This window comes from Fukomys damarensis, unplaced genomic scaffold (genome assembly GCF_012274545.1).
Source record: "Fukomys damarensis isolate Sample0158 unplaced genomic scaffold, DMR_v1.0_HiC HiC_scaffold_7, whole genome shotgun sequence".
NCBI classification, from domain to species: Eukaryota; Metazoa; Chordata; class Mammalia; order Rodentia; family Bathyergidae; genus Fukomys; species Fukomys damarensis.
Genome location: NW_022900919.1, coordinates 2,842,905 through 2,855,249, shown reverse-complemented (window position 1 = coordinate 2,855,249; position 12,345 = coordinate 2,842,905).

Here is a 12,345-nt window from a genome sequence, read left to right as displayed (position 1 = left end):
GCAGACAAAAGGATAACAGAGGAAGAACAAAAACATTTTTTTAAACACAAACATATGTATGCCAAAATAAGAAGGTAAATTCTCATAATTATTTCAGCCTTACTTCAGAAACTGGCAACATGGTTGTGGCCAATATAAGGAAAGGATTTCCTCCATTAGTCGTATGATACTCCATTAAACTCAGCAAGCATTTCAACTGCTCATGGTTCTTTATCTGATGGGATAAATCAAAGTTCTATTCCTGAAAAGTATGAATTCTGAGCAGTCCTGCCTGAATTAGGCTGGAGGTGTGTATTTTACAATACCCATAAATATCATATAAACTTGCTGCCAAATAAATTATTCCAAAACATAGAAAATAAAGGAAAACCTTCACATTTTGTTTAAGAGTGGCTCAATCACAGAAAAGCTAGTAATATCATTCACTGTGAGGAAAATTCTTTATTTTCATTGACACTGTAGAAGACTCAACAAATTTCAATACCCATTCCTAATTAAAATATAAACCCTCAAAACAGTTCATTTTGCAGATCTCTTCCACCTAGCATTGTATTTCTCCTACAGACTTTCCCACTGTGATTTAGTATAGCAAAAGATGCCCATTCTCTCCTGCACGTTTCTCATCAGACAGAAACCATCAGCCCAAACACTGCAATTAAGTGCGAGAAAACTACTGGAGGCCTAAAGATTGGAAACAATAAAGTAAGTCTCTCCCTACTTGCATATAATGTGACTGTAAAATTGGAAAACAGTGGAGAATTGATAATAAAACTAACCACACATTAAGAGAATTCAGAAAGCAAGCAGGATATAAAATAATATAAAAGAAATAATATGTATACACATGTATAAAAAATAAAGATATGGTATTCTCACTGTGAATAATCAGCAATTGGAAGACAGAAGAGGAACACTACTTACAATAGAAACAAAAGGACAAATTCTTAGAAATAAGAAATAAAAAAGCTCTATGTAAAGTACTCATAAACAAACAGAAAAATATTCTTTGGCATACAGCAAATCACCATTATAGAGACTCTATATATCCTCTAAATTAATTTATCCATTTAACTGAATACAGAAAAAAGTTTGGTTGGAACTTTAAAAGTTGATACTAAAGTTAATTAGGAAAAATAAATATTAATTGATGCAGGAGAATGTTAAGTAAGAAAACTAAGAACACTACTCCTAACAGAAATTAAAACAAGTCCAATATCAATGATAAAAATGGTGATACTAACACATTGGCTATTAGTCAGCCATTAAAACTAACAAGAGATTCCTAAAATAGATCCATATATATATATGGAAATTTATTACACCCTGATGGTAGTATTTCAAATCAGTGGGGCAGAGTTGAATCTTTGAGTAGTGTGGGAAAATATGGATAGCCACTTGAAAACAGTTAAAATTACATCCATACCTCATAGAGTACACAGGAATACAATTCAAACTAACCAGAAGTATAAATGTAAAGCATGAAATCACACAGATTTCAGAATAGATTATGGGCATATTGTTTTATAACCTGGGGATTAGAGGAAAAGTTTCTAGATATGTCCCAAAATCCAAATGCAATAGATATAGATATACTTCAATAGAGAAATATTTTAAGTCACATGATGACAATATTAAAATGTTTTTATTCAAGTTTCAAGTTTATGGTGACAAAATTTAAGTAACATTAAGTAAAAGAAAAATGATAAATAGCAAGAAATTATAACATACCACAGAAAATTACTTAAAAGTTTATATTATATAAAAATATAAGTTCCTTACATTTGATGAGAAAATATAAATACATGATAGAAAAGTCTGCAAAGGACATGGAAATATAATTTTCTAAAATATAAAATGATCTTAAAACATTTAAAATATTTGATATCACTAACCGTAAGAAATATGCAAATTAGAACTACACTGAAATATCATTTCTCACCACTTATCTTGATGAAATTTAAAATGTAAATATAGGTTACCCACAGTATATCAGCATTTAACATTTAAAATTTAATGTAGAATACATTTGAAAGCAGCCTACCAAGAAGACTATAAAGAAATATGCACCATCTTTCATTGATAGTAGCAATGAAAAATGGAGAACATTTTCCCTTGGGAAGAAAACGGCATCTTCTGTCTTAAGTGCACATGTACCCTTATACCTAAAAATCCCCCATCTAGTATTTTACCCTGAAGATCATCTTCAACAGTATGAAATGAGGCATGCCCATGGTTATATGATTCATCGTGATATGAATTTGCAACATACTGGAAGCTATTGAAATACCTCAACCAAATCAAGTGATTTAAAAATTATACTTACACACAATAGAGCACTATGTAACTTTGCAAAAATAATGAATCAGCTGTAGCAATGGGTGCACTTGTGAGATATACTGTCGAAAAAATAATGAAAACAACAATATACAAAATGTCATATAGAATACAGAATTTAATACCAGGATAAAAGAGAAATGAGAAATATTTATGTTTGTATAAAAAGAAAATGCAGAAATTAGTGGAATTTATTATATAGATAAGGTGTGTGTGTATGTGTGTGTGCTGGAAAAAAGTGGAAGAGATTGAATGCAATGAAACTTTAAATCTTACTACATTTTGTTTATTTAGAATTGTGCCAAGATTTTACATATTCAAAATAAAATTATAAAGCTAAATAATGGAAGAAAGCCCTAAAGTTGAATGAAAATAGAAAAAAATGAATTCAACTTTGGTTTCAACTAATAGTATCACCCTACTGGAGGAAGTAAAAACAAACTGAAACGTAGCCAAATAACTTTGGGGCACAGTATTTTACTAATCATCTCCTATTTTTAGCCTAAAGAGGAGAATTAAGAATTTGAAAACTGGGCTGGGGATTTAGCTCAGTGGTGCTGCCACCTGCCTCACAAGCGCGAGGACCGGAAAGAAAAAGGTACCCCTCCAAAAAAAAAAAAAAAAAAAAAAAAAAGAATCTGAAAACAAACCCTGAATTCAGTCTTGAGGTGTTCTTTTCATTGTGGCATGTTTACCTACACTGATGCTACATTATATACATTGGAAGTTCAGAAAATTAAAAACATTAATTTTATTGAGAACTGAGAATTCCACTGTAGAAAAGCTACAGATAGGAAAACTGTAAGATAGAAAAAAAACACCTCTGGGGCCGGGGATTTAGCTCAGCAGTTCGGTGGCCTGCCTCACAAGCACAAGGATCCGAGTTTGAACCCCAGTACCAAAAAACGAAACAAAACTCCTCTGTATCAATTCATTAATTCTCATATGCAATATCATAGCAGTATTATATCAATACATATTATATACATAATCTACCTCTGTTTTCCAAAAAGTCTAAACTCAATGATGCTTCAGAACAATAAGATCTTGCTCTCTAAATATTATTCTTTATAAAAATGAACCAGCAAAAAGTTTTGAATTCAAGGACTGAGCAAAAGAATTTATGAGTGAATCTGAGAAATATGGTTGTTCCAGAACTAAAGGAAAGGTAACTATGTGGGTAAAGGATGTGCTAACTTGGTTGTGAAAAAATTTCACAGTCTATGTTTACTCATTAAATAATAACATTATGTACTTAAATATATAGTTTTATTTGTCTACCTCAACTAAAATTGAAAATATTTACATTTTAAAAATAATTTTTAAAAATGAAAAATATCTCAAAAATATTGAAAATGCACAAGAGCTTCCCACTATCTAAATCTTGGATAACATTAAACAACTACATTAGAATAAACAATGTGGAATAATTATGCAAAGAATAATATGTGCAGAAAATAGAAAGACACCCTGTTTCTTGATCACCATGTTACCAAAAGCTGTATATAGTTTAATATAATTCCTACTAATATACCAACAACATTCTTCACTGAATGAAAAAAAAATGTCTAGAATTTATGTTGAACCAGAAGAGATCCAGAATAGTCAAATCAATCTTTAGCAAAAAGAACAAAGTGGGAGGTATCACAATACTGGACATCAAGTTATACAACAAAGCTACAGTAATAAAAACAGCATGGCACCAGAAAAAACCACAAACCAGAAACACAGATCAATGAAATAGAATAGAAGATGCTGAAGCAACTCCATGCATCTTCAGCCATCTAGCTTTTCACAAAGGGGCCAAAAACATTAGCTGGAAAGAACACTGATTCTTCATCAAATGCTAATATGGAAACTGCTTATCCACACGCAGAAGAATAAAACTAGACCACATTTCTCACCATGCATTTAAAGCATTTCAGAATTGATCAAAGGCCTAGACATAAAAGTAGAAACTTGAAACTGCTGGAAGATAACATGTGGAAACACGTGAAGACACTGGCATGGGCAAGGATTTCTTTAACAGAACTGCACTAGCACAGAAAATAGTAATCATCATCAAATAGCTGCCTAAGTGAGTATTACTGAGTTGACACTGGAAAAAAGCACATACCATGAGGTGGGATAAAAGTTAAGTATGAAACAGGAGCATATATGAAAAGAAATCTGGTGGGACTAAAATCCAGCGTCTAGGGGATGTGTGATGGAAAACTGGTCCATTCCTGGATCCCAGCACTTCACTCCCTGCCCCACACTCAATGAGCACAAAATCCTGGGAGAGGACTGAACTGAAGGAGGGTGCCAGCCCTCCAGGGATGGCCTTCCTAATGGAAGAGATACACAATTACTCTATTCTCCCTACTAGGCATGGCGAGGGAGACATAAGTAACCCAGGATTTACAGAAGGTGAAAGCAGGAGAATAGGGTAGGACAAAACACCACACACCTACATAAGCAGCTGGGCTGTGGGGAGAGAGAAGCCTTGGACATCACAGAAAAAATAGGTTGCCAATTTCCCCACATATGAAGAAAACAGTTTGTGGGATAGTCAGTGCACCACAGATGTAAATGGACTCTCACAGTATGTATGTGTAGGGGGCACGTCCTAGCTGGGGACGGCACTGAACAAGGAAAACCAGGTCTGTGAGCGGACCACGAGAAATCTGTGAGAGAAAAGACTCTGTCTTTTAGGTCAGAGGTGAGTGGGCAGAGCCATAACAGAACAGGTACCTTCCTATTGCTCCCCAAAGAGACTGAAGGATGGAACCACACTGGGCCTGGGGTGGGGAGTAGAGTGCTGTGATCTGGAAGTCATCTAGTTTTCCATCACACACCCCCTGGATCCTGGATTTTAGTCCAGCCAGATTTCTTTGCATGTATGCTCCTGTTTCAGACTTAATCTTTTCACTTCCATGTCAGGCTATCTGCTTTTCTCTAATACCAATTCAGTAATTCTCACCCAGACAGCCATTGACTCTCCTGCCATTTGATGATTTTTTAAAAATTTTCTGTCTTTTGTTGAGCCTGGGTGTGGGTGTCCCTAGGGTCTGTGGATGTGGCTGAGACATACAGACATCTTCAGACAGAGAGACAATGAACAATGCCTGAACTAGTGGCGTTTTGGCTATATATTGCCCAACCTGGAAACTTAGTGAATTATAAAGACCTTGCTCAAAATAAAAATAAAAAGAGCTGGCCATGTAGGTCAGTATGAAGGGCTTGGGTTCATTTTTCAGTACCACAAAACATAGAACACAAAAAAAGGTAAATGCTAGTAAGAACACAAAGAAAAATGAACACTTCTAAATTGTTGGAGGAAATACAAAATAGTACAATGACTATGAAAATCACAAGTATGGGGTTTCCTCAAAAAAACAAAAGACTGAAATTCCATTTGACCAAGATATCCCTCTCCTGGGTATGTTTGCTGAAAAAAAAATTGAAGACTGTAGTCTTTAAAATTATACTGTAGTGATACATCAATACCAATGTTTATGGCAGCACGATACACAATAGCCAAGCTCCAGAAGCAGCCTAGATGGCCATCAACAGTTGAAAGGATAAAGAAAAGTCAAACATAAGCACAATAGACTATAATATTATTCAACTATAAAGAAAAATGAAACAGTATTACAGCAAAATAGGCTCGCTATGTCTTAAAATAACTTGAGAACAACAATAAATACATGCATTAGTATAAATACACAATAAATAGATTACAATGCATTGGATAAAACAATAAACTTTGAGTTCATTCTGAATATAACAGAGGAAGAGAATATGTTCCTTCTCAAAATGAAGCAACTAATAAAGATGGAGGAACATTAGAATTAGAAAATCACCATCTTACAACCAACAGGGAAAAATTACCAATGCACTTTAAAACTAAAATACGTAAACATTCTCAAATAATTTCCCCAGAGAATAGTTTACAACTTAAATAGAAAAATAACTTTACAATGGAGAAAGCTGGCAGATTGCAACTCAACCAAAGGATCAGTGTTACCATAATAGGAAGAATCAACAGTGTGTACATCCTAATGTGATTCACTGACAAAAGCAACATTTCTTATGCCATATTTATGCCAAAAATACACAACCTGGATTTGATAGTGAGAAAATGGCAGACAAACTCCTTCGGAGGTGCATTCTACAAACACCCATGTCTACTGAAACTACTGATATTACAGAAGGCCAAGAAAAGCCAAGGGACAATTCTACATTAGAAACACCACAAGGAGGCGTGGAAGGGAAGGGAAGGAAGGAGAATGGGGAGAAAACAAGAACCAAGATATATCATGTATAGGTACAAATTCCCAATGATGAATGTGATCAGACTGTACACCTAAAATGTACCAATAAACTTAATAATAATAATAAAAAGAAACAGAGTACAGGGGAACAACAAATAATGAAATGTGCAAGCCTGGATGGGATCTTGAACTGTAAGGGAAAATGTTTTTGGAACAATTAGGAAATCTGCACTATGAGCTACAGATTATATAATACTATATGAAGTTTGTGGTAATCACAAATGTCACTGAAAGCTTGAGAGGAGTTAACAGAAGAGTTAAAATTTTGGGGGGTAATCACAAGCTGATTTACATGGTGCAAACAACAGCAAAAATATGAATTAATAATTTTTTTTTGACGGGATCTCACTATGTAGTTGAGACTGACCTGAAACTCACTATGTAGCCCAGGCTGGTCTCGAGCTCACAGCAATCCTCCTGCCTCAGCCTCCCTAGTGCTGGGATTACAGACATGCGCCACCATGCCTGGCTTGATTTAATAAATTAAGAATACTAATAATGTTAGATATTAAGAACAACTGAAGGGCTGGGGATTCAGCTCAGTGGCCCCATGCCTGTCTCACAAGCACAAGGCCTTAAGTTCAATTCCTGGTACCAGGAAAAAAACAAAAGAACAACTGAAACCATAGGAATTTTTAAAGTGTCATATTGATTCAAGTGTAGAAAAGTAGGTAAAAAGAGCAAATGTCCAGGAAAACATGCATTCATATTTGGTCACATATAAATCCAAGGGTCACAGGATAGTGTTTTAAGTAAATCATGCTAGGTCAGTTTGTTATCTTTATGAAAATAAGCATTGACTCATAATCAAATAATATACTAAAATTAATTACAAACAATTTAGTCTTAAAACTTTGGAAGAAAACGTAATAGACTATTTATTGTATGACCTTTGGCTGTAGTCTGTTAAATAGGACAAAAGCAGGAGTGCTCATAAAACACACTACTGAGAGAAGACCAGGAGTCACAGTTTGGATCTGGAACAGACCCCAAAGGCCCCTGTGTCAGTGGCTTGATCCTTAGGGTGGTGCTATTAGAAGGTGGTGGCACCAGGGAGGAGGTTTCAGGTCACTGGGAATCTGCCTTGAGGGAACTTTGGGACACTAGTTCCTCCCTCTCTGTTTCTAGGCCACATTTAGTGGAGTAACTTTGTTCTTCAAGTTCTCCCTTCCGGATGTGCTGCCTCCTCACTGCCCACAGCAATGAGCCAATGGACCATGGATAGAACTGCAACACTGGACCAAGATCAACCTTCCTCTTTAAATTGATTTATCTCAGATATTTGTTACAGTAATGGAGAGCCAACTAACACACAGGGCTGACAATGGACTGAAAGAAGATATTCATCATACATACACTGAAATACTCATATGAAAATACACAAAGAGCTTCTACAAATAAAAGAAGGCAGACAAAATAGACAAAGATTTAAAAAAAGCACTGGACCTTGGGGTATAGCTTATTGGAAGGGCAGACAAAAGCTTAAACAACCCTTCCTATAAGACACTACTCCAGTGGTTGGTAAGAATTTGAAAGGAGTTTACTGAAATTAAAACAAGAATGAAATATCACAATGGCTGTAATTTGAAAAAATGGCAAGGATACATTTTATCAAGGCTATGTGTGGAACTCAGACACTGCCAATGGGTGGCACAGGGATAAGGATGCTTGGGAAATCTCCTTGATAATATTATAAAAAAAATTCACTCTCCTGGTGACTTAGAGATTCTTGTCTTTTTTGGTACCAGAAACCAGACTTGGGACCTTGCACTTGCAAGGCAGGTGGCGGAACCATTGAGCTAAATTCCAGCCTTTTGAGGTTCTATTTTAGCTAGATAACCAAGAGAAATGAGCACATATGTACACCAAAATACACACATGTACGTTCGTGCCAGCTCTTTAATAATATGTCAAAGTTTCAAACAACTCCACATCCACTTGCAAAAAAACATAGTGGATGGTAAACACTCAATTGACTACAATGTGCAGCAAAAAAATCAAAACAAAACAAAAAAAAATACCTGCTACGTGAGCAATATGAGTACATTAACATGCATGGTAGTGAGTGAGAAAAACCCATTAAATAGAACATACTGTGTACTTGATTGTATTTTTCTAAGGTGCCAGAGCAGGCAAAATCAGTGTACTGTGAGAAAAGACAAAATAACTCTTATGTAGTGCCAGGACTGACTTGGAAGATGGCCCAGAGAAGGGACCCAGGGAAAGTGTTTTGTATTATAATCACATACTACTCATATATTTATTGTATACAACTGCAAGAACAATTATTGGGCTATATCTTAAAGATTAGTGTATGTGTCTGATCCCTCTATAATGATTTTTTGTTAAAGGTTAAGGAGAAAAGATGATTTTTTTAAATATACAAAAGTATAGAAGTTCATAATTCAGAAGCACTGTTTTGGGAATGGGAGAGATTTTATAAAACTCTGAAGTTAAAAGAAAAATCTGCTGAGGCGGTGGTGCAAGTACACTGAGCACCAGGACTGGCTTTGCTCTTTGGCACATATAAGAGGTGACCGAGGTTGTGAGAGGAATCCTGAGAGGTGTTCCTCCTGGAACCTTCAGGAAAATCCCAGGACCAGCATAGCCAGTCTCCTGCCTTAGGGGGTTGCTCCCTGCTATCTGTGGAGATGTGGTTCTGCCAGGTGCTGTGTTGGCTGCTTGGTCTCCCCCAACCTTGAAGGTCAACCCAGCACACACACAAAGCACACAGCAAGCTAGGCTTACTGCTTTTGGATGGATCTCCAAACCTTACCTCTTATAGTTAAGCATGGACCTTGTGGTCATCTCCTTTTCATTTGCATTTTATTTTCCTTTCTTTTACTTCGAGGTAGGGGAAGGGAACTTAGGTCCCATGCTTTGAACTGGAGCTCTCAACTTCTCTGGTACAGTACTGAAGATGGAGAGAGGCAGGAAGAAGGATGCCTGCTGCAAATGCTCTGCAGAGCATCCCTGCAGGTCATCCTGGGCAAGGAAAGAAAAATCAAAGCCTAGTAGCTTCTCCTTTGAAGATTCTTGCCTTGTATTTTGCTTTCATGCTTATGCCCAGAAAGCTAGACTCATTTAGCTTAAAAAAGAAAAACCTTTTTCCAGACTGCATCATGGGAAGGGGGCTTTCCTAGGTAAAACTTTCAGGTCTACCAAGTCCATTAAGTGGAGCAAAGCATTCAAAATGCAGGAAGAGGTCACACTGCACTCCTACATAATAATAGTATGTTGAACTATGCAAGAAAGAGGAAGAGACATGCAAAGATGTAAAAAGAGTATCACATTTGCTTTTCCTTTGACTGGAATGTGAAACATAAATGAATAAAAAATACCAGAATACTTCACATTATACCGATATTTCACAAACCACTCAAGTTCCAGTCTGTTTCTATTATAAACACCTTGTAAGTATTTACATTCACACTCAAAAAATAAAGGTAATGGTAAGGAGTATAAGAATTTGCTCAAGGAACCAAGCAATGAATGTCTACAACCTCACTCAGAGACTGAGACTGAGATGCTGAGGCTCACCGCCTGGGGCTTGGGCCCCAGTTCCTAGTCTGCCGGCTTTGTGATCTCTGGGAAAACTTCTATCAGTAAAACAGGCACAGTGTTGACAGAGTTAAACTGTGGTAGGTGGAAGCTGGAGGATCACAAGTTCAAGCCCAGCTTCGGAAGCCTAGCGAGATCCTATCTCAAAATTAAAAATATAAAAAAGGTCTGTGCAGAGAGAGAGGGGAGAGAGAGAGAGAGAGAGAGAGAGAGAGAGAGAGAGAGATTAAAAGAGAGAGAGAGAGAGATTAAAAACACGGGCGAGGGAAGTAGCTCAGTGGTGTAGCAACTGCCTGGCAAGTGCAGTGAGGTAAGAACCTGAGTTCGATTCCCAGACAAAACAACAACAACACAACAACTAACAACAACAATAAAAAAAGAGAAAAAAGAAAAGAAGAAAAAAGAAATCACAGTATGCTAAAAAAATATGTGGAGACTTGACAACCAGGGTGCTCTCCATATCTGTGGGTTCTACATGCTCAGCACCAACCAGGCCCAATGGGAAAGGTTGTCCTTAAATACTGCATCTCTACGGAACACTTACGAACTTCTTATTGTCCCCTAGCGATACAATCATTAACACCTCATTTACATTTCATTGGTGTTGCATGTGATCCAAAAGCGATTTAAAGTGAAAGGAAGGAAGTTCTGCAGAAACACAAAACTCTTCAGAGTTTGGTGTCCCCAGTATACTGGAGCCGATCCCGAGTGGACTCCAAAGGGTGGTCATATTACTATAGGCAATAAAGCAACATCCAACGAGGCTTCAAACGCTGAGTTGTGTGGTGAGGAGAACCCTGAAGCCTCAGACGTGGACCTGCATCTGGCCTGGGCCATGGCTTGGGTCCACCCCCTCTCCTTGGCCCCCTGGTCCCCACAGTGCTCTGGGACAGCTTACCTTGGCATCCTCCCTGGCTGGCGGCCACTCTCCTCCACTGCACTCCAGTAGCGTGCTCCCTGCCGGAGAGGAGCCCTCCCTTCTCCCTCCACCTCAGAGTTACTGCTGCCATTGTGAAGAAAAGGCGCGCCGGCACGGCTCAGATCATTGAGAGGGTTGAAAGCCCAGACCTCCACCTCTACCCTTCCAGAAGATTCTCTGGTTTCAGCTCCCGCCCTTCACTGGACGTTCTGGAGCCGCGCACCAATCAGAGGCAAGTGCTCGGGCCAATCAGAGGCCTGGAGCTGCGGAACCCGCCTCCAGGTTGTCAAGGGCAGTGTGCCGTGCGGGCTGCGCAGACCCTGTTTGAGATAAAGCCCGCATTGGTGTTCCTGCGAACCTGCTCCTAGCTTTTCTCAGGTGTTGCTGGTTCCGGAAGCCCTACAGACCCTTAGATATTCTTTTCCTGAGCCCTGTGACACAGCGGTGGGGCTGTGAGCACTGACGCGCCACAGACCAGGCGCCAACAAAGATGGCGGCAGAGCCTGCGCCTGGCCAGGCCGCTTCCCCTCCGCATTCCTGCTGGTGGACTCAGGGTGAGGGGACACCAGAACCTCAGCTTTTCTTTTTCCTTTTTCGTGTGTGTGTGCGTGTGCGTGGTACCGGTGTCGAACTGAGGACTCCGTGCTTGCTAGGCAGGCGCGGTGCCACTGAGCTAGATCGAGGGCCTTCTAGCTCAACTTTTATTCTGCATATTTTATGAACAAAGAAACAGTTGTCACACTCTTCCATGGTTGTATGAGTAGATGAGAATATAAAATATTTTTAAGAAACCTTTTTTTTTTTTTGGACTGGGAAAGGAAGTAATTGTCTCTGTTGCCAGTATAATATTGACGTGGTGAAGGACTAGCTATCAGGACGACTATTACACATAAAAGCAAATGCACGGTTGAGTGAGGGATAGGAAAAGGCACCCTCTGGAGCACTTGAAGGCAGGGTTGAACAGAATTGTTTGTGTGTGACTTAGGATCTCTCTCCTTCCTTTAACACCGATTTTCTCCAGACTGCTTACTGGTATTGTTCTTTCCTGAGAGAAGAACAGAATGGGCGCGCTTTGTCGGGGTCCCCAGTGAGCCGCCTTCCAGGGCACGGCCGGCAGTCAGTCGCAGTCCGGGCGACTGTTCTGCAACCCGAGCCCCGCCTGGGCGTCCCCAAATCCAGACGCGCGGCCTGGGGCTCGGGAGGAGAGCGATGCCG